We start from the raw sequence: 25352 nt of genomic DNA, 5'->3' as shown, positions 1-25352 counted from the left end.
GACACATGGCATATTTTAGGCTGGTAACATTGGACCTCAAGGAGGCATACCTGCATGTCCCTATCAGACAAGATTGCAGAAGATACCTCAAATTTCTTGCAGGTTCAACCCATTACCAATTCTCTGCATTGCCCTTTGGCTTATCTACTGCATCCAGAGTGTTTACGAAATGCCTGGCATCAGTAATCGCCTTCTGCAGACTACAAGGGATACAAATCTACCCGTATCTGGACGACTGCCTGATCCAAGTGGACAGCAAGGACATACTACTGCAGCACCTGGCGTTTGTAATAAACCTGTTAAATTTCCTGGGATACACAGTCAACAAAAAGAAATCAAAACTAATACCCTCTCAACAAATAATTTTCCTGGGTGCCAACTTGGATACAACCACCCAGATGGCCTACCTCACGCCAGACAAGCAAGGGCAACTGTCTCATTACTTCAGAAAAATGGCAACTTACACCAGGCTAACTGCAAGGAAAGTCCTGCAGGCTCTGGGATTCATGGCATCTTGCATCCTTCTAATCCCATGTGCAAAGCTGCATATGAGGAAACTTCAATGGTACCTAAAAAACTTATGGTCTCAACACAGCCACAGCTTGGAAGCAATTATACCACTCATTCCATGCCTTCAAAAGGAATTTTTGTGGTGGGATCAAGCTTGCCAAAGAAATGCAGGTCTTCCTTTCTGTGTACCTCAAGCAACTGAAATCATCACAACAGATGCCTCAGACTATGCCTGGGGAGCACACATGACAGATCAGTGCATTCAGGGAAAATGGACCCGAAGGGAGAAGCACCGTCACATCAACCAAAAGGAAATGCTAGCCGTGCAAAAGGCTATTATGACCTTCAAAGACCTACTGCATCCAGGCCAGCTATTGATAAGGACAGACAACACCACAGTGATGTGGTACATAAACAAACAGGGGGGAACTCATTCATACCCCCTGTGCAGGCAAGCCATGACCCTATGGAACACAGCACTGGAATTGCAAATTCAACTACATGCACAATTCCTGCCAGGGAAGGAAAACACACTGGCAGACAACCTAAGCAGAAATATGACAGATCCACATGAATGGAAGTTGCATCCTCAAGTTTTCACAAAGATAACTCAGGCATGGGGACAGCCAGACATAGATCTCTTTGCTACCCACAGAAATTGCCAGTTGAAAAAATTTTGTTCAAGGACCTATCATCCACAGGCCTGGAAAGTCGAAGCACTTTCCTTCAATTGGGCAACATTGACAGTCTATGCCTTCCCGCCTCTTCATCTGCTGCCCAAAGTTCTATTAAAAGCCAGAGCAGAGAGACCGAAAATGATTCTCATTGCTCCAGACTGGCCAAGGCAACACTGGTATCCGCTCCTGAAGAGCCTGACACATTCCCCACCATGGATCCTACCTTTAGTCCCTCTTCTGTTGTCCCAGCACAACTACAAAACCCTTCACAGCCATCTCAAAACCCTAAATCTAGCTGCATGGAGAATTCCTTGATTTCCCAACAGTTTCTCCTCTCCAAGGAGGTGCAGGATGTCATCTTGGAGGCCAGAAGACCTTCTACTAGAAAGGCCTACTCTGCCAAATGGAAACGATTTTGTGCCTGGAATCAAGAAAAGGGACAGAATCCTTGGGTAATAAATATACCTCAAATTTTACAGTACCTAGCTGAGATGTTAAACAATGGACTTTCCTACTCCTCCATCAAGATCCACGCTTCAGCCATTTCTGCACAATACAACACAGATCCTCCTTTATTCTCTCATCCTCTCTTAAGGCAGTTCCTCTGAGGGGCAAAGAATATAAAACCCCCAAGGAAACCACCAGTCCCTGCTTGGGACCTCAACTTCGTTTTGGAAAAGCTGACCCTTCCTCCCTTTGAGCCAGCTTCTTCAACAGAGCTACAGTACTTGTCATGGAAAACAGCCTTTCTTCTGGCTATCACTTCAGCATGCAACAAAACCCTAAATCTAGCTGCATGGAGAATTCCTTGATTTCCCAACAGTTTCTCCTCTCCAAGGAGGTGCAGGATGTCATCTTGGAGGCCAGAAGACCTTCTACTAGAAAGGCCTACTCTGCCAAATGGAAACGATTTTGTGCCTGGAATCAAGAAAAGGGACAGAATCCTTGGGTAATAAATATACCTCAAATTTTACAGTACCTAGCTGAGATGTTAAACAATGGACTTTCCTACTCCTCCATCAAGATCCACACTTCAGCCATTTCTGCACAATACAACACAGATCCTCCTTTATTCTCTCATCCTCTCTTAAGGCAGTTCCTCTGAGGGGCAAAGAATATAAAACCCCCAAGGAAACCACCAGTCCCTGCTTGGGACCTCAACTTCGTTTTGGAAAAGCTGACCCTTCCTCCCTTTGAGCCAGCTTCTTCAACAGAGCTACAGTACTTGTCATGGAAAACAGCCTTTCTTCTGGCTATCACTTCAGCATGCAAGGTTTTGGAGCTACAGGCCCTCATGGCTGTGCAACCATTCATCATTTTCCATCAGGACAGAGTTTCCTTACAAACCAACCCTACCTTTATGCCAAAGGTAGTATCCAGTGTAGCTTTGAATCAGACTATCCACTTACCTACCTTTTATCCTAATCCACAAAACAAAGGGGAAAGACTGCTACATTCCTTGGACATTCACAGACAACTTCATTACTATTTGAACAGGACAAAGCCATTCAGGAAATCTGAGCAACTCTTTGTGTCCTATGCTGCAGATGCTCAAGGAAAGGCTATTTCCAAACAGACAATTTCAAAATGGATAGCCCACTACATACGCTTTTGTTACTCATTTCATGGAAAAACTGTGCCTGCATCTATCAGATCCCACTCCACCAGAGCCACAGCTACCTCTGCAGCCTTCCTCAGGGGGGTCCCTACCAAGGACATTTTGGAAGCAGCCACCTGGAGTTCAGTGCACACTTTCTCCAAGCACTATCACCTCCCACTATGCGCAAAATCTAGAGCGGGCTTTGCCACAGCAGTCCTGCAGGGCATCCTAGCCCCTCCTAGTTCCACTTAGTGCCTACCACCCTTGCTTAGCTTTGGGATTCTACCCATCTGTTATGACTGCAGCTGTATGCACGATGAACATAGTACAGTTTTGTACCTACCATAAATGTAGATGTTCGAGTGCTCATACAGCTGCAGTCCAGGTTTCCCTCCCTCCATCCCCTCTTAGGACAGGCCGTATGACAAACACCTTTTCATATAACCTTTTTGGGGTATTCTTTTATGGTGTATTTGCTTGCAACTACTATTTTTGATTTATCAACATTGCATCTTTGCATAACATTATGTTTGCCTTCCTTCTGGGGCCACCTGACATCTGGGGCAAGAAAAACTGAAGAAAATGGCGTCGGCTGCCTCTTTTATACCCCTGCCACACTGACGTCAGGGAAGAAGCGACGACAACCAACGCCGGACCTAGACTTTGGAATTTGGCCGACCGAGGATCCACCTGACGGCAGGACAACCCATCTCTAATGACTGCAGCTGTATGAGCACTCGAACATCTACATTTATGGTAGGTACAAAACTGTACTTTGTACCCAGAGTGCTCACACAATTTGCTGGTGCTTTTTTACCCTAATGTACTAGTGTTTGCCTAGTATTTCCTGTAGGCAATTATTTCTTATAAACGAGTATTGCTTTTTACAAAAGCGATCATTTGAGGAAAGACTCTGTCTAACTTTCAGCTATATGGTTGATGCTGAGTGGACATTTGCACTATCAATACAAGGATATTTTAAGTAGTGTTAACAGGGGTGCATAAATTAGCATTTGGGCATTTGGGTGGGTGCTTTCACATTGTTTATATGTCTAGGAATTTGTGTATCCTAGTTTAGGTACTTTTTTCTGAATTCTACATGGATATATGTGGTCGGAGAGCTGCCATTAATCCTTTCTTAAAAAGAATCTAGCCAGGATCCGCCCCACAGAAAGGAATATGCCTAGTAAGTGAGAACAGACTCTGTAGGGATAGTTTAATTTAGGTATAGGGTAAGGGACCTTTATTTGCCCACAGTAGCCATATTTCTGTTAAGGGGAATAGGCGGCTTAGGCTAAGAACATTTGGCAAAGCTCAGTGGGAGATGCAACTCAAGTAGCTGTTACCTGCATCGTTTTGTTTGAAAATTTGTGCTACACATGCTGTGTAATTACATAACGTCCTAATATTATTTGTATGACTAGGGTTGCTGAAAAGGACTAATCTGTGTATGGGAAAGAGCTATTTCATAGTGCTACCTTAAGATTAACAGCTTAGCATTCTTTAATACTGTATTCAGCAAAGGTGCGATTTATTCACTGTTTTACCTGTGTTCTTCACCCTGAATGTTACTTAACAAAGAAGACGTTATTTGTTGTTTTAATACCTAATTTGTACTTTTTTCTCTTTCCAATCCTCCCAGCTCTCTATATGCTATCCTGTACTAAGGGACGTGCCTGGTCATTAAGGACCCCTTTCTTTTGTTTTCAGCCATTCCAATGCCTGGCCAAAGAAACCTGCCACGACAATACAGTCTCCCAGCGACTAAAGGGGATAAGAAAGTATGTTCTTCCCTAGATCTATTGTTAAGCTGAATTAAGTGTTATTATCTAGTATTGAATGTAATTGCACTACTGAGCCAGGAAGCCAGCAGCCATACCCCTCTCTACCCCTGAAGCAACTGCCTATCTCCCTCCTTTGAATCTTCTATCAGAACCATCTCTACCAGCTATCTTCATTACTGATACCGCTTGTTGTACTTTACTCTCTGCCCACTAGATGGAGCCCTAATCTAACCTTGGGTTATATCTCTTACCCCCACCTCCCCATATTTCATCTCAGTATATTTTCCCTACTTCATCCCTGACTACTTTGTAATCTTCCTGCTGTAAGACATTGCTCTTAATTTTTCCTTTCCCACCTTCTAGCTATATTGTTCTCTTTTTTCCATCTTTTACCTATATTGTTCTCTTTTTCCCACTCTGCTATCCTTTACCACCTCACAGATACATTATCTCACTCCTCTTACCTGTAACTAGTTGGAGTCACTCAGGAAACAGCTGCTCATAGACTGGCTCTGCAGAATCTGCCTTTACCTCCTCTACCCACTCCATTCACTCTGCAGGCTTACTCCACTCCCCTACCCTACCCCCAATCCCCACACACCCCCAGGGACCCTAAAGTTATACTTCCTTAACCACACCCTTTCTCCCATTCTTCCTATCCTAAGCCTCAACCAATCTAGTTAATTTAGCCATTCCCCTCCTTTCTAACTTTCTCCTTACCCTCTTTATCCAGTACCTCCTCTTAAAGTACTTTACCTTATTTCATTTACCTCTACCAATTTCTTCCTCTCACAGGACTCATCAAAACCTATACATCTTTTTGTCATATCCCAGCCCATGCCCTGCTGTAGTAGTATAAATAATCCTAACAACATGTCTATAGCAACAAAAACTATCCTAACAAAGTTAATACTCGAAGCTACTCTCATACCTGTCCTCACCTCTTTCTATCTCCTCACCTCCTTTGAAGAGTTTAATTATTTCCACCTCAACTACTCTCCTAAACAAACAGCTATTCACAATTATACCCTTACCCCTTTCCAAATAAATACCACATCCATTCCCTGCTACCTGCTAGCCAAGTACCATCGACTCACACATATTAAATTAAATAATGCCACTGTAAGGAAGCTGAAATATCTAACTAGCTTCATTAATTACCCAGTTTCTGACCTAAAAACACCCACCTTAAAAGACGGTGACATCCACCCTAACCCAGACCCAACTAATGTCTCTGCATTAATTACTCCGTATACCACTCCCTCCACCCCAACAACCCAAACCAGTCTCTCTAACTCTCTACTTATAGGTCATCGCAATTCTTCTCCTTCTTCTTGTGGCTTTTCCCAGTTATGAGTCACCACAGCGGATCACCTGTCTGCTCATGATTGGCAGTGGAGTTTTACAGTGTTGAGTTGCCAGCCCGTCTCCCAACCTTCCACAGAAGGCACACACACACACACGCACTCACACCTAGGGTCAATTTAGAGTGTCCAATCTACCTATTGCATGTCTTTGGGATGTGGGAGGAAACTGGAGCACCCAGAGGAAACCCATGCGACCACAGAAAGAACATGCAGACTCTGTACAGAAGGCACCCCAGCCAAGGATTGAACCGGAGAACCTCTTGCTGTGAGGTGACAATGCTAGCCACTGCACCACCGTGGCCACCCATAGGTCATCGCAATATCCACAGTATTAACAACAAAATTGCCCATCTCCCTGCCCTCCTTGATATACATTCCTTTGATATCTTCTGTCTCACAGAAACCTGGTTAAAACCAGGAACTAAGGACAATGAAATAATCCCCCAGGTTACAATATCCTGAGACTTGACCACATAAAATGAAGGGCGGGGGAGAAGCACTACTGCTGAAATCCAGGCTACAGATCTCCTCTATACCTTATAACCCACCTCAAGATAGTAAGGCCGAAGTCCTTATCTCACAACTTCAACTCAACCCTAGCAAAGCCCTATAAATCATCTGTAACTACTTACCTCCAGGTAATAATAGTACTACAACAGAGGATATTCTTAGCTGGATATCCACTACTTACCCGCACAAAACAATTATACTAGGAGACTTCAATACTGACTGGAAATGTGTTCATACAGTGAATCCTTTGTCACATATTAATCTTCATGGCTTTACTCAATCACCACCACTACTAGACTTAAGAAACCAATCAAAAAAGAGAGTATCTTAGACTGGATACTTATTAATAAACAACAACAAATTTACAAGGTAGAAACTCTACCTGATGACATAAGTGATCATACTCTAACTTACATTTTAAGACAAAAGAATGACATCCTTAACACCCCCACATATAGGATCTCACGAACCAACAAACACTTTAACCCTGCATTATTCCAAAATGAACTTAGTGCCTGTAACTGGCACCCACTAAAAACTCTCCCTCTTGATGAGGCTGTTGAATATTTCAACTCTAAATTCTTAACTATCCTCGATAAGCATGCACCTAAATGGCCCATTAGAATGAAGTCTAAACTGGCCTCTTGGCTTTCAAAAGAAACTAGACAACAGATATTACTTAGGAATAAATCTTGGGCTAAGTGGAGAGCATTAAGAACTATCTCTGAGCAACAAACCTTTAGACAGTTGAGAAATATTACAAACAAAGCAATACTCACTGACAAAAAAAATACTATTGTAAACTACAGCAATCTCACCATAACAATCCACAAAAGTTCTGGTCAAGCTTAAATAGACTCCTACACCCAGGGCACTCTAGCACACCACCCCCCCCAGGGGCTGATAACAATACCTCCCAACAAACTGCCAATGCCTTCAATACCTTCTTCACAGACACCATAAAATCTCTAGCCTGTCAACTTCCCACGGATAACTCTAATCTCCCTACCTCTTTACCTGATACTCTCCCAACATTCCAAATATAACCCATCGCTACCTCTCACATCCAAAAACCAAGTACCATCTGAATACCTGCAAAAAGCAGCTAAAGCAGTTGCCTATCCTGTATACATCCTTATAAACAGAACCAAAAAGGAAGGAATCATTTCTGATATCTGGAAAATCTCTCACATTATCCCTTTACCTAAAGGTGGTAACTCCAATGATTATTCTAACTACAGGCCTATAGCTCTCTTATCACCCTTAGCAAAAGTTATGGAAAAATGCATTCACCATCAACTAATAAACCCCTTAACTCAACATAATATTATAGCTAACTGTCAGCATGGCTTTAGGCCATTTCATAGTATCACCACAGCTCTCCTGTCTTTCACCGACTCCATCAATAGAAACCGTAATAACAACATCCTCTCATCAGCACTCTTTATTGATCTGTCAAAAGCCTTTGACATGGTAAACCACCACCTGCTCATAAAAACTCTTGAATTCCTTTCTCTATATACCAAAGCTTTTCTCTAGTTCAAGTCTTACCTTACCAATAGGCAACAAGCAGTTCTCTGGGAGATTAAACTATCTTCCCACCTGCCAGTCTCCCTTGGAATCCCACAGGGCTCCATTCTAGGCCCACTTCTTTTCTCTTTATTCATCAATGACCTTCATTTAGCAATCCCTCAAGCCACCTGCATACAATATGCAAACGATTCCACACTCATATGTTCTGCCAACTCCACATCCAAACTACGGCAACTGTGGTCCCACTCCACAAAGGCGGTGCTTCTACGGACCCTGGAAATTACCGCCCCATAAGCTTGACGAGCCTTGTCTGCAAAGCTATGGAGAGGATCATAATGGAACTCCTAAATAAAGACATTGGGGACCTAGAGACACTGGATCCTACCCAATTTGGCTTTGTCAAGGGCAGATCCTGCCTCTTGAACTTGGTCGACTTTTTCGAAACAGTCACTAAGACCATTGATGAGGGTAAGGCAGTTCACACAGCCTACCTTGACCTAGCAAAAGCGTTGACACAATACCCACTCGGGCATCATAGAAAAGCTCACCAGCTTAGATGTAAACCCATATGTCACAAGATGGGTTGCAAACTGGCTCAAGGACAGAACACACAGGGTTAGAGTTGCTGGTGCCATGTCAGACTCTAAGCCGGTCATGGCGGTGTCCCACAGGGCTCAGTCCTGGGCCCCTCTTGTTCGGCATTTATTTTCTGAAGTGCAGGCAAACATAGAGGATTGTGGCTGACAAAATTTACAGATGACTGCAAACTGGGCACCATAATTGACACTCCATCAGACACAGACATCCTCCAGAGAGGTCTCATAGAAATGGATAACTGGTGCCAGAGCCATGGCCTTAAGCTAAATGCCAAAAATGTATAGTCATACCCTTTGGGAAAAACAAGGTAACCCTAATTACCACATAGGTGGTAATCCATTAAACACGGAAGAAGTTATCAGGGACCTGGGGACCCAAGTTGACAGTAACCTCTCTTTTGACACTCACATTGCCAAACTGGTTAGGAAGACCTTCTACATTGCCCAGCTGATCATGAAGGATTCACATCCAGATCAGGAGAGGTCATTGTACCCTGTGCTCTTCACTTATCAGACCAATGATTGAGTACAATGCCCCATTCGAATGTACCTTACCCGACACCTGCAGCAGTTGGAAAGACCCCAAAAGTTCCTCACCAAAAGGATAAAGGGGCTCAAACATATGTCATCGATGCCCGACTGAAGAAACTCCAGCTCTATTCAGTCGCATACCATCTGCTCAGAGGTGATCTGTGCCTGACATACAAGGCCATGTCCAACCCGGAATTAATGGACATGCTCCACCTCAAAAATCCAAATCCACCAGAGCCACGAGAGCAAGAGACTTAAACCTCAACACGGATATAAATAGGATGTGCTGGAGGGACAGATTCATCACCCAGAGACTCCCTACACTATGGAACATAATCCCAGTCCATGTGAGGCAGAGCCCCTCACTGACTCTGTTCAAGAGAAATCTTGACGAGTGGATGGGAGATCGTAGGTTTACCCCGGGAATCATCTCTGTGTCACTGCTGGACAGAGGCACAGCAAACTAATGGGTATAGTATTCTCATCCTAAGGGGTGGTGAAAGCCACACACACTATGGCTAGGCTTATAAATGCCCTAGGGCAGATAGCCTAGTATGAACCTATGAACCTATGAGCTATGAACAATCTCTAACCCAGAAAGTATTTAACATAGTTGAGGCATGGTTCTTGAAACATTGCCTCCTTTTGAACTCCAAAAAAACAAGCTCTTACTCTTTGCACCTAACAGTAAGTCCCCCCTATAAATTTCTCCATCATATCATATAATGGCACCATTATAACCCTGACACTATCACCAAACTGTTAGGAATCACAATTGACAATAACCTTACCTTTGATAACCATATAAATAACACTATTAAAGCTGTTAATAGAAAAATTGGGCTCCCTATATAGAATAAAACCCTTCTTAACACCAACAGCCAGAGCTACAATTGCCCACTCCCATCTAATTTCTACTCTTCTTTATGCTTCCCCCATATATACTAATCTAAAGAAAAATAATCTCACTAAACTAGCCAACTCCTATAACAATATTGCCAGATTTGCCACTGGGAACCCATTTAGAACTCACCACTGTCTGAACCAACAGCAGCTCGACTGGCTTGAACTAAAAAACATTTTGATACTTTCCCGACTTCCCATTGTTCATAGGATATTCTACCAACCTAACAACACACCTGTACTTTCTAACATTATTACCCCCTATGTAAACTTCAATTCCCTACTCTCTTCTAGTAAACTACTGGCTAGCATTACCAAGTCTAATAACGTGGCAGGTGACTCCTTGTTCTCTAATACCGCTGAAATATATTGGAACCTGTTGCCATCTCATCTAACTTTACTTCCCTCCTTTCCACTCTTTAAAGAAATGCCCAAAAGACATCTCAAAATGTACTGGTCATGCCCTTGCTGCTACCCTGACCAATCTTCTGCTTTATCAATGTCCTCTCTCTCTACTGCCTCCTTTCGCCAGTTAATACTGCTTACCTCTCAGGAAATAGTAACTGTCTTAAGTTATTGATACAACTAGGTGATGAACTAAACTTTTATGTATTGTAAACTACCTCAGATATCTTGCTAAGAGTGTCCTGTCCTATTTGCGTACTTGTGTTTCACAAATAGTATAATGTTTTTCTTTTACACTATTACTCTCTGATTACTTTTAACATAATTTCTCTCTATATTTTTGCATGATAATTTTTGTTTGTTTTTGTTTGTATTGTACTGTGTGGAGCTTTTCTCCCTGGGCCTCTGATGAAAATGGAAATATATCCAGTTGGACTAGCCCGGTTAACAAATGTAAAATAAAATAAATTAAATAAAGTAAAATTCCACAACAATGCATGCTTTTGTTCAAGTTACATGGACTTTATTTGATGAAAAACTGTTATTCCTGAAATAGATTTATAGGTAAGTAAGCCAAGCCAATTTCCCTCAACGGTGAGAATCGAACCATGTACCTTGCTAAAAACATATATATTTACAGATATTAAAATGTGCTACAGCATTTATTTCAAGAAGCAGTTTAAAGTATTAAGACATGGATGGAAAATGGAATTATGCTTTGCAAGGCTTTTTGGATAAGATGTAGCCATAATGACAGAGATCACAGCAGTACACCTTTGCATCATATTTTAGTAACACTTATCGTACAGCTGAATAAGACAACAGGCATTGACATAGGTTATTTGCTGGCCTAATTTATTCCACATTGTAGAAAGTAACTCTTAAGAGGGATTTTTTTTCTTCCCGAATTTGTAGCTAACATTATTCCTACCTGTTATGGATAATATCAAACCGGATGAACCTAGTGAAAGCTATGCGTGGCTTTTGGATTACACAGAATACAAATAAGTAGCTACATTTGGTGAAAACAGCAGTATGTCCACTATCTCACTAGACATATGAGACTGGACCCTAAAAGATGTTGAGAAATGTTTAAAGCATGTAACATTAAAATGTAACACAGTTCTGCATCATGTTTTACAAAAATATTTTATTTGTTTTCAAAACTGCATTTTACTATGTTTATTTATCTCATTAGCTTTGCTTTTCTTTGGGGTGTGCTGCATGAAGACAGTGTTTTATTTTTGTGAAAACATGTCAGTTTTGCAGACGTGTATGTAAAGTTACTACTCTAAGAAGGGATGTTACCTTGGACCGATACCGGAAAGGTAGAGCTTAAGTGTCAACAGCTCTTCATAATTTCTACAGCATAATTCTCCTTTCTAATCTCATACCTTCTTTAAATTCATTTTTTCATATATAAAGGAAGAGAAAATTAGACTAGGAAAAAATAGAAGTACTATTCCTGACCTCATTTTTCACATGGTCAGATAATTTATCTTCACATCACTAACCACATCACATGCCAGTGATACACCGTTGGCTTAATTGGGGTGGAACAAAACGAACAGTGTGTACATTTTAATGGCATTTCACATCTGACTGGTATTCTCAGCAAGTCAGGAGAGAATGAACAAGTCAAAGACAGAAACCTAGAAAAATCCATTCAAGGCAGCACAGATAAACCTTCTAACAGTGAAATCAGTCAAACACATTCCTTGAATATTGCAGATCTAATGAAGTATATGCAGCCTCTGCGGTGAATTCAGAACTTAATTCTGCATAGGAATCTGTGACCATCAAATTCTAAATTAACTGCATAAATGCTTTTTTGTCATATTGTGTGAAATGGTGAATTAAACACACTCCTGTAAAATGCTCTGTAACTTTGTGATGGAATCACAAAGTCTGTAATCTTTGCGGCATGTTAGAAAAACAAGAAATGGCATTTAACAGTGATATCATTTAGATAAATCTAGACTACATCTGTTTCAAGAATATTTTAAATAAAATAGAACTCATCTCATCTAATGCCCTCAAGAAGACATCCATGAAACAGCCTTACAGATTTTAAACAGATCCTTTATTATTTATTTGTCTTGTGAGCCATTAAGTGGGGTGATTAGAGTTATCACACAATTATTATAGATATAACACAAATAGTTACAGGAGGTTAGAGTGCAACAGCGAAATATAAATTGTAGTGATTTGAAGTGATTTACTGTGCCTTGTGACAGCACTCAAAATGTCTAAGCAAATCTTTATTTTCTGGTGTGTCATGCTTTAACGTTCAGATATTATAGGGAATATTATTTTCAGAACAGGAAGAAAAATCTACTTACATTTTTATTATGTTACATTTCTGATAGACATGCAAATAGATCACTAAACATTTTCAGTTTGAGTCAACTAAAACATGTTTTTGGTAGGAGATGAGAGCTTCAATCCTAACACAAAAAATGAACATTTTGATGCTAATCTCAGAAAATTGTGTGCTGGAGTATGTGTCCTTATTTACCATTAAATCTGCAGGGAATATACACATGATCCTGTGGAATGTATTGTAGTGTGCCATTGCATACGCACGACCTCCTATCATGGGGGTAAAAGTCTGTTGGATTATCAGACCTGTGAAATTGTACTGTAAATGTTAAACACAGTTACACTATTTATGCCAAATAAAGTGAGTGGACTGTTTAGTCAATAATCAAAAGTCCAAGATTAGAAGGAAAATAAACTTGTCAAGCATTTTATAGAAATTAATAAAATACCAGTAGAGTGGTTGTTGGTACCACTATGCACTACCCACATGACAGATTTTTAATTTGTCTCTGATCACAAATATTTTCCCCAAATAAATTAAGCCATCCTCTAATATACCATTTTGAAAATCTTCTGTGCCCTCCATCCACACAGGACTACTGTCTTATTTCTAACATACGATTCCTAAAAAAAAAAAATGTTGGTTTTCAGGTAATAGAGCACATCAAGCAGTGTAGTTTATTTAAGCAATGACCCATTTCTGGGTGTGGGTAATGCTGGATTTACCCATGGTTGGTGTGGTTTCCAAACAAAGACAACTGCGGGTAAATCCAGCATTACCCACACCCAGAAGTGGGTTATTGTTATTGTACCATGACATTATTTAAGAAAAAAAAAACTTACTTTTCTTAAACAATGTCCTTGTATAATGACGCTGTGCTGTCCTTCTGCCACTGGACAGCTCCACTTTACCATTGCTGATGTACTGGACATGCATTTGGAACTTGCGTTCCCATGCATATCCAGTACATCAGTTCTCGGGAAAGTCTCCATTGCTACTTTTTTTTTTTTTTTTTTTAAACCCTTAAAATTAAAGAATGTATCAACGGAAAAATCTCCAGGCTACCGGATCTTTTTCCGTTGTATATTCTCAGTGGGCATGCTGGTTGGGCTGGCCAATCAGCATGCTAGTTTTACGATGTTACTGGCCAGTCATTGTATAATTTCTGATTCCCAACATAATTTTTAATGAAGGACATGGTACACTGACTAATATTTGTACATCAATTGATATAATGTACTCCTACTGGAAGAAGTTGACTCAGCACAGAGAATGTTTGTGGACTTCAAAAGAGCACTAAGGAGATCTTATATTCAAATCCTTATACAAATTATTCGATTGGCTTCAGTGACCTCATATTCAAATAGATAACTATCTGTTAGAATGTTTAAAGTTCACTCAAGCAATTAAGTCTCTAGATTACTAACATTTTATAAAAGGCATTCCCCAAAGAGCAGTTCTGGGACCTGTCCTTTTTTATCTTTATAAGTGATGCTACTCAAAGAATTTCATCTTCAGCAGTTACTTTACATGTAGAGGATATTATTATTACTCTTCGGCCTTGACCGTTACTTTATTCTGTAGAAAGTTTGTCACAAGTAGATTGTAGTGCCTTAAATAAACACACTAATGAGAATGTGTTAATTAAATACTAAGAAAACTATTTATATCCCTTTTAGAACTAATAAAAACTTGTACCCTTTTCATTTTATTAAAATATTTAGCTGTACAGATTATCAGTTTCAAAAGGTTCATACATAAAAATGTTCTGGACTTTAATTTGACCTGTCCTGTCATTTAAATAACACGTAGCACTTGTTTAGATAATGCAGCGGGTAAGCTGAAAGTATGTGACACAGTTTTTAATCACCTTACTCCAGATTCTAGAAACTCCTCTACCTGTAAATGTTTTAATAGTGAAGACAGACGTATACCAGTTGTGGCTTTATTTTCCAATGAAAATATATTGTTTTACATATTACAATCAGTAAAACCCAGATATCGTCAACTCAGTACCCTAGCACTAAGCATAACTACATAACCTTGCAAAAAGTGAGCTGGCGTCCTGTTACATCTCACTTTACTCTTATTTTATTGACACTAATCTTTATTCCACTGCACTGACGTCACTATCCCCTCTGAGACATACGTTAAGTATTATAATCTCATTTTAAAATCATAGAATAACTGTAGAAAAATCCTTGACAGTGTATACATATTTTTATATCTTAATAATGAGAATAGTTCCTAAAAAATCCCTAGCAAATTGGAATCAAGTACGTGTGGAGATCAGAAATGAAACTCACTACTGCAGTTTCAGAAGCAACATAGTACCACATGTGAAGGAGTCCAGAAAGCTTCTCCATTTTAGAGGTTCTAGCTTTTTATAGACCATCATCCCTACTGCATTCAAGAGTAGCTTTTCTATAATGTCACATTTGTGTCATTTGCTCACAAGCATCGATTAGGTCTGTTAGATTAATTCGGTAAATCTTTATACTTTTTTATTGTCCTTCTTTCTTTGTTTTTGCTTCAGTCATTGTTTCTTGACATGGTTAATACTGATTTAACTTTACCAGTTTTCTAAATACCTTAGTTTGATTCTTCATACTGACATTTCTGCTGCATCTTATGTTATTATATTGAAATATATCTCCATATATATTCCTTTTTTTATTACTATCTTTTATGTTTCCCATGCACATCTGAGTGATGATGTAAACAAACTGAAATTATTATACATTTTGAACTGTTTGATATGTCTTGTTCATTGTAAGTGATGTGTAAGTGTAAACACTATGGACCATTATGTAAATAGTCAGGCTTTGTTTTACTGCTATACTGAAAATGATGGCTGATGTGTGTTTTTAAAGTTGGACCGGGTTTTGGTTCAGGCCATGGCTAAAAAGGGTCTTTACACCAAACAACCTAGTCAATAACTGAACCAAATAAATAAATACATAAATACATAAAAGACATGAGTTCCCCAAAGAAGTTCTCATTCAAAAAAACAATTGCTGAAATGACCAAAAAAGAGTAATTGTGATTCAACATTCCCAAAGAATTGAGTACACAACACTACAGGTTCACAGATGTATGCTAGGCTAATGATAAACAGGGCCGTTTCAAGCCTAGCCACGCAACCCAAATGAGTGTCACAAGTTATATAGGGATGATTGTTGGTTATGACATGATACACTGACTGCTGCTGTCCATCAGAGATATAGGTCCCACACTAGGAATGACTTTTCAATTTTCCATCCAATAGTCCAAGTTAAACTTAAATAGGATTGGGGGGGGGGTTTGTTTCACATGGATGGGGAACCTGTCAAGAGAATGGAAAGTCTCTGAAATACATATCTGTCTCTCCAACATGCCCTATTTATGTTAAAAGCAAAATGTAGGTCTTTAGATATAGTAGTTTTGATGTTGTTTGTTTTGCGGATGTGCAAAAGGTTCATCAGAGTGGAGTTCAGGGATGCCTTGTATGGCAAGCAAAGATCATCTGTCAGTAGTCTGTAGGAGATCAAGTATAGAGATAGGGCTTTGAGGTGATCCACATAAAACATTGTGTTTATGCCCTGTATTCTTTTTGTAAGGAACCTTTGCGGACATTTCACTTGTTGTGTGTGTCTAGACAGGTACATACTGAAGGGGCATTCTACTGAATGATGGGTCTGATGAGGGCTGAATACAGTGGTACAGTGTCTTCCCTGGACCTAGATGCCATGCACTTCCATATAAGTTGAGCAACATACACTGATTCCCTTGCTAACTTGGGTCCAGATTGGTTGAAGGCCAGGGTACTGTCTACGTGTACCTAGATTTCTGACTAGTTTGTCAACATATGGGAATTAAAAGAAGACTATTAAGGGTGCTTTTTTTGGAGGGGAATGGAGACAGACTAGGTTATAAAATACTAAATGTAGCAGTATTGCCACTTGATGTGCAGACTAGCTGCTCTAAGCGTGTCGGTGTGGGAAGAGTGGGATAAGGGACCTGTCTGCAGAGTGAGATGCAATTTCCTCATAGGAAGTGCATACAGGAACAAAGATAATGCACACACAAGTTCCCCATGTTGCAAATCAAACCTCCTGCCTAGTTACACCATGTAGAGAGCACTGTATTAATCATAAATGCCACAGCAGAAGTCTGGAGACCAAAAAGAACAATTACTGAGGCATAGCATAATACATTGTTTGCATGTAAGTTTTTTGGGATTTACTCATCTCTGGTAATTTTTGGACTTAGGATCATAGGAGGTTATTTAGATAGTGGTCCTAGAGCCTTTTAAGCCTACCAATTTATGCCCCAATTTTCCTGGTTATCAGTGCCCACAGACTAGAGTGGCTTGGGTATATGCCTGTGCTTTAGGGCACCTACAAGCTGCCATAAGGTACACAGCTGACAGGCCAAGGGTGAATTAGTAATTTCCCATCCACTGGACCAAACTGCATTTCATAGGATCATAGGAGGTCATGAAGACATAGCCCAGGCATAAACAAATCCTTAGGTACCCCACATTTAAACAAAAGTTGTTTTATTATTATTATTATTATTATTATTATTATTATTATTATTATATACTGGCATATGTTGTTACCACTTGTTTATAGCTTGTTTAAATTGTGTTATTCTAAACCTCTTAGTTTTGGTCACTCCAGTGCAACTATTTTGAGTATATACCTTTAACTCCTAGTGGATGTGGCCTGAGCCTTTAAAAAATAAATTATCACCTTACAATTCTAAAAAATACTCATTGACAGAAGTCAAATATCAATACAATTGTGTTTGCCATCATGTATGCTTCAAGATAAAATATTTTTAAACCTTGTATGTAGCATGGTTTTGGAATTATTAATGCAAATATGCATAAGTAATATTTGACGCCTAGAGGAGCAGTAGGAGTTAACTGCAGATGCACCTGGAGGCGTCACTCGGATGTAATGAGTTTTAGGCCCACCACTGTGCTCTCTCTGGCCTTCTCTGTCAGATTCTGAAAAATATGGATGGACAATTTCCTACAATTTTCCTGCCAGTCTGGTGGATATGGGCATCCTGAGACAGTGTAGCAACTGCCTTATGTACACAGACAACCACCTACTACTACCTAGGAACACAATTTGCGAGAGATGCAATTACATTAGAAACCTAGAGTCCATGCTCTCTCTTTCACAAGTCAGTATATCTGACATTGAGAAGGTTGTCAATGCAATCTCTACACCTCAGACACCACCCACATCTACACAACACACACCCACATATGTGGAGGCCCTCAGCAAAAACATACTCAAACAAAGGAGACCTCCGAGACAAAAGCCTCCTAGGCAAGCAAATACACAATCTCCAAAGCCCTCCACACCACATACCATGCATAGTTCATACACCTGTGTCTCACAACCACTAAGGCTTAACCATAAACCCAACATATTAGTCACAGGAGATTTCATTGTGAGACACTTAGATGTGTCTCTCACCAGGCTGGATAAGGAGAAAGTCACGGTTAGTTGCCTGTCAGAGACCAGAATCCACCATATCAGACAAGCACTCAAGACTTTCAACAACAGGTACCGTTATGACTCTGTCATAATCCATGTTAGTGTGAATTACTTGAGACGTACCTCCCTGGACTATATGAAGAGAGACATGACTGAACTCACTGAATATGTGTCCCACCCAGGTATATCCCTAGCCTTAAGCAGAATTATACCATCACCCAAAATGATGCTTCGATACAAACAGATAATGATTTACTTTAACAATTGGCTTAGTTTCTGGTGTCATTCCAGAAGGATCCAGTACCTGACACCCCGGGAAGATATGATTGACAGACCATGATGCTTTGCCAGAGATGGCCTGTATCTGTCTCACTTGGGCTTCAGGCTTCTGGCAAAGGCATTTGCCTCCCACATAATGCCTTTTTTAGAAAAAGTGATGAGGTTAAAACTATCAACATAAAAATGTCAACAAAACATAAATTAAAGGTCATGCTGCTAAACGCTAGGAGTCTAAACATGAAACTGGACTCATTGCAAGCATTCTTAACCCTGGAAAATGCTGACATCTGTGCAGTCACAGAAACCTGGTTCAAAGCTGCAGGCAGCACCCTAGACATACCTGGTTACTCGTCCTATCATACATTCAGACCCCAAACTGTGGGTAGTAAACCCAAAGGAGGTGGAGTTTCAATGTATATTAAAGAAATACACAACTCCAGGCTGGTCAGACAGTATGACACACAACTCAACCAAAGCCTGAGTACTAGGTTTGTGCCAGCTGACTGGAGGACAGTTACTGTCATCCCTTTACACAAAGGTGGAGCATCTACCAGTCCAGGGAAGTATAGACTCATCAGCCTAACAAGTCTGATCTGCAAGGCCATGGAATGCATTATAATGGACCTCATTAACAAGGACATTGGCAACCTCCAAATCCCACACAGTTTGGCTTTGCCAAGGGGAGGACATGTCTGTTAAATTTGGTCGACTTCTTTGAAACAGTCACCAAAGCCATGGATGAAGGGAAGGCAGTGCACACCACCTATCTTGACCTGGCCAGAGCCTTCAACACTATTCCCCACTCGGGCATAATAGATAAACTCTCTCAACTAGGTATCAATCCGTATGCTACCAGATGTGTAGCTAACTGGCTCACTGATAAAACCTACCTAGTCAAAACAGGGGAAGCCACCTCAAGCAGTAGAACTATATCGAGTGGTGTACCCCAGGGTTTGATCTTGGGGCCCCTGTTATGTGGGATATTCTCTTCTGAGATTCAGGCCAAAACCAGTGGGCTATGGCTGACCAAGTTTGCAGATGACTACAAGCTGGGAGCGGTCATCAATTCCCCTAGTAACTTGGACATCCTCCAAGAGGGTCTCACCCAAACAAATGACTGGGGCCAGAAACATGGCCTCAAACTGAATATAAAAAAATGCATCATCATCTCCTTTGTGGAGAGTGATGTCCCCACAAATTATCACATTAATAACAACGCAAGCAATCAGTTGTGTGGGATTTGGGCACCCAGATTGATTGCAACCTGACTTTTGACCACTATGTTGCATCCATTGTATGGAAAGCTTTCTACATGGTCCACCTCATAAGTAAGGGTATTTCATCCAGGGACATGGAGGTCATAACATCCCTGTATTCTTCCTTTATAAGGCCCATTATTGAGTACAATGCCCCATTCAGCATGTACCTTGCAAAGCACATGCAGCAGCTGGACAGACCACAGAGGTTCCTCACCAGGAGAATCCAGGCCTCAAAAATCTACCCTACACAGATAGGCTAAAAGCCCTATCCTTCTACTCTGTTTCATACAGACTCCTCAGAGGTGACCTCTGTCTGGCATACAAGCCGATCTCAGACCCTGCTTTAATGGGACTGCTGCATATTTGCAAGTGGAGCTCCATTCAAATAACCCACACACGTGGCCTCAACCTGGTCTGTGACATCAATAAGACTTTTTGGCAGAACAGATTTGTGTCCCAGAGACTCCCCCATCTGTGGAATAGACTGCCTCTCCAAGTCAAGCAGGGTACCTCTTCACCCCTTTTTAAGCATAACCTGGATAACTGGATGGGAAATAGAAAATACGTCCATGGGATTCCACCCGTGTCTCTAATGGACAGGGGCATTGAGTTCTGAGTTGTCTATACATGGGCTAAACTCTTGGCTAGGCTTATAAAGACCTCAGGGCCAGTAGCCTAGTAACTTCCTATGATCCTATGATCCTATGATATAAGGCTTTAAGTTTTCATTTTTATTTTTATTTTGCAGTTGTGTTCTTCAACAAAGACAAGTATTCCATATTTCATGTTTGCAGTTCGGTTAGCTTGTCATTTAGCATTTAAATAATATGAGAACTGAAGTTATTTAAAAGAGCTGCATTCACAGCCTAGTTATTCATATCCATTATATACACGTACAAATGCTGACTTAGATGGAGGTACAGATAACACACACACATAAACACGTGCACATGTACATACACATACACACACATATGTACACATACACACACACACACACACACACACACACACACACATGTGCAGACACGTAACACACATAACATGTACACGTCCACACATATATGTATATATATATATATATAGAGAGAGAGAGAGAGAGAGGTATATACACACACTGACAGTGATCTTTGAAAATAATTAGTCTCTTAAGCAGACTGTTTTGAGTTAAAGGATCACATTTACATGTGTCTAACTCTTAAGACCTACAACAAACATGCAGCTACACAATAGTATGATGCTAACTACACCCTCAACACTGAATTCCTGCTAATGTGATTTGGATTTAACATTATCAGGATACACTTGTAAACAGTATATAATAAATTATCTTTGTGGTAAGTGACAAAAAATAGCATTAGGTTTTCAAGGGAGCTTACATAGAGAATTTTTTTTCAGTATGATTTTTATCTCCACACCATTTGAACATTAGACCCTCCAACTTGTTCTTGCCCATTTATTTCCCATCAGTTCCAAAGTGGCCACTAACTTGGATGACAGCTGCAGGAGAGAATCATCATTTTAGCAGGCATGAATGCTGCTTGGTACTATGACCATCCAAGGACTATCAGTCTCCAGTAGACCCTGTCCACTTAACAGACCATATGGACTAGCAGCTTAGGAGAAAAGTAAGTGATGGATATTATCTCTCTACCCCATCCACTGCTTCTCACACTTCTTCCAACCTGCTAGGGTTAAATCCCTGACTCCTTCTTTAACATATGGGACCAGGGTATTTTTAATTAGACCTAATCCACACCCAAGTGGCTGATGTGAGCACCCACATCACTAGGAAGGTCTTTTATTCTTATGCCCCTGCATGAATATGTAGAGATACAACTATCATTATAAGCTTTGGAGAACCAAATACATGTCCTTAGTTCCTGGCTGGTCCCTGTTGCCAGCAAGCCTCTGCTTGCATGTAACAAACAGTCAGCACACAGGGCATTTATTCTTTCTCCTTGGATGGGTAAGCCAGCATCTCCCTTTCAGTCTTCCCTCTGGGCTCCTTCATTTGCTGTTTAGTAATGATCAACCTTGAAGTCCCTGTGATACCAGAGGTATGAGGAGTAAGGTGCCAGGATGAAAGAAATTAAGTTAAAATGTAATGTACTATTTATTTTTTTCTCTCTGTCATCTGCAATCATCATTTTTGTTCTCATGGCTTAAGAATGTGCAAATGTTCTTTTTCTGAATAAAAAAAGAATAAGGAATAGCTTTTGAAGTATGCTGTATCTCCAGACTTACTGACTCATCTTGTGAAAATACCAAAAAAAAAAAGATGAACGACAATTTTTGAGATGTAATTGTTTTTGGACTTAATGGCTTGAATATCACTAAGCAACACCCAGGCGGACTGCAGAGAATGAAGCAGATGTTGACATGTATTGCCAGTTCCTGTTGTTGCACTAGAACTAATCTAACTACTTGGATTTCTTGGTTTAATTTCTCCAAGTCTTTTGCGTTTCAAATACCATGACAGGAATGGACCCTATTCCAAAGTCAGGGTGTAATTAAATTGTTTTAATCTTTTATGTTGGCTGAAAGTGCTCTTTGCAGTATCCACAATGTGCCCAGGACTGTCTCCTGTAATTCATATGCTGTTTCATGTTTTGGTACCATATCTAAATATGACTGTAGGTTCTTTTTTAGAAGACCCCTTGTTCCGACTACTATTGGAACCATATGTGTATCTTTCTTCCACATTGCTCTCATTTCTTCCTGCAAATCCTGATATTTTCAGACTTTGTGTCTCTCTGTACTTAAGACATTGTAATCACAGGGTGTGGTAATTTATATGGTCAGCGCTAGTTTTATCTTTTTTTCCAGGACTGCTGTATCTGATTTTCTAGCATCTATTTTTGAACTGTTGGTAAAGGGTGATCCCATGGGATATAAACTTAATCATTTTCTATAAGCTTTGCAGTTCATGTTTCTAATACTTCTCAACTACTTCAGTATTGTAGTGTTCGCGCAATCTCCAGTACAACAGTCTTGCAATATTAGTGTTCCTTTCAGTATACCGTCCATCTGTCATGAATGTATCACACCCAGCAACAAGATGTGCAGTTATTTGCAGTTCTTTTTTACAGAACCTGCACTTATCTGTTTCTCCCATGTTTAATGGACTTTGTAAACCAATGCACATGTGTCAACTATCTTGGACCTCTATTATTAACCTTTCATCTTTTGGTTTCCCTTCATTACTCTTGACTGATTCCTGAGTGAAATCCTGATCGACATGATGTTTTCCATGAAATTTCTGTACTTACCACAATATTTATGCCTTTCACACATTCCTCTCTTTCTCATCTGATCATTTACCTTATATTATTTCTTTTGTTTTGGGTACATTCAGTTGCTGTCTGACTTTTGTGTACGTCTAGGTTGTTTTCTCCTGTATCAGAAAGATGATGCCACGTGATGAACGTTGAGATGAAGCCGTCTTTTTGTGGTGGACTCATCAGTGAGTGCTAGTTATTAATTTGTCTAACTTATGATACTAAGAGACAGTATTTCTGCAGTAAGATAAAGAGAGAGAACTTTGGTGTCTGGTGATTAGTTTTTTTCTGACTGGGTTGTATTTTATTTCTCCGTGTGTGGAAATGTGTTTATATTTACTCTGCATTAGTTCTATTTTCTATATTATTTAAGTAAAGTTTAGTTATTCACCTTTAAGCCCTTGTGGCTAATCTTCTTCTTCTCCTTTCGGCTTTTCCCGGTTAGGGGTCGCCACAGCGGATCATCTGTCCGCACACAGGATTGGCAGTGAAGTTTTACAGTGTCGAGTTGCCAGCCCGGCACCCAACCTTCCATAGAAGGCACACACACACTCACATCTAGGGCCAATTTAGAGTGTCCAATCCACCTACTGCATGTCTTTGGGATGCGGGAGGAAACCGGAGCACCCGGAGAAAACCCACGCGACCACAGGGAGGACATGCAAACTCCGCACAGAAGGCACACCAGCCAAAGATCGAACCGGAGAACCTCTTGCTGTGAGGCGACAACGCTAACCGCTGCACCACCGTGGCCGCCCTAAGCCCTTGTGGCTAATATCCTTCATTTATTATATATCCATGCACCATTTTTTATTTGAGAAGAGGGTAAGAATTACTTACACTTTTGGTTAGTAAGCTGTCTGGCATGTCTCCCAGTAAACTGCTTAGGCTTACTACTTGTGAATGAAATCAATACATAATATTTTAATAACTGGCTTAATTTAAGTGCAGCTGGTAAACAGAAATCCCAGGAAAGAGGCATTGGTTCACAGGAAGAGAGGGCTGACACAGTGGTTTGGGGGAGTTTGGGCAATATCTCAGCCCTATAGTATGCATTCTACTCTGGGTATAGCTGTTGGAAGCCTGTACCCAGGACAGGAGTGAATATTCCCTTCATGCGGCCAGGTTTTACTTTGTGAATTAATTATTGAAATAGATGTATTTGTGCATTCTTAACATTACTTCAGCCTAGGTTGGCAGTGGTAGGACTCAATTCCTTTGCTGCCACCCGCCATCACAGTAGGTAGCATCCTGCCATCTGGATGTCACAGTGGTGACAGTGGGATTATCGCCCCATAACATTGGCATCATCGGTGCCATCCCTGGTCACAGTCCCATGTTAAATGTAGAGTCGTATAGAGGTTGAAAGAGTAATATAGAAAATCCTTGACACAAAGCAACTATACAACATAAGGAGAGAAGGTTAAATGGTATATAATCTCATCCTCTGAAATAAGAAGCTACAGGTATAGACTGTACAACTGTTAACAGAAAGACTGCAATATTTATTAATAAGGAACAGCTTTACAAAAAATACCACAAAGCTTAAATGATGAGGACAGTAACACACATTAAATTTAAGAAATATAGTAGCTGCTGCTTAGGTTTTAGGAAAGAATATTTGTTAGTGAAAATATTTTAGTCCATGGTTACAGGTCCAGTTTTGTTAAAAAAATGGGCATTTAAGGGAGCTATGAAGTCAAGTTTACTGAGGTTTGACTTTTCGTTTAATCAAGAACTGAATCATAGTAAATCTATCCATCCCTCCATAACCTTTTTTCCCATTTTGCACATGGGGTTGGGGTGAGACAGTTATGTTATAAGAATATCAACAGAGGATACACATCACCATCATACAGGGAAGGTACTTTTCCTTGTAGGCATTGTAAAGGCATTGTATAGTGTGTAAGTTTATTCATTCTGGTAATCATTTCACACACCCCAATAAGAATTTCATCAAAGAGACTTTGTTTTATGCTGATTGCAAAACGAAGGATTTGGTTTACTTTGCATATTGCATTGAGTGTTATGCTTATTACATAGGGAAGACAAATAGGCATTTCAAGGAACGCATTTTAGAACATGTGAACGATGTGAAGTTAAGGGATGCATTTTAGGACATGTGAACGATGTGAAGTCAAGGGACGCATTTTAGAACATGTGAACGATGTGAAGTCAAGGGATGCATTTTAGAACATGTGAACAATGTGAAATCAAGGGACGCATTTTAGAACATGTGAACGATGTTAAGTCAAGGGACGCATTTTAGAACATGTGAACGATGTGAAGTCAAGGG

This window comes from Protopterus annectens, chromosome 4.part0 (genome assembly GCF_019279795.1).
Source record: "Protopterus annectens isolate FY-2018-M chromosome 4.part0, PAN1.0, whole genome shotgun sequence".
Taxonomy (NCBI): Eukaryota; Metazoa; Chordata; order Ceratodontiformes; family Protopteridae; genus Protopterus; species Protopterus annectens.
This window is presented reverse-complemented; position numbering follows the sequence as displayed.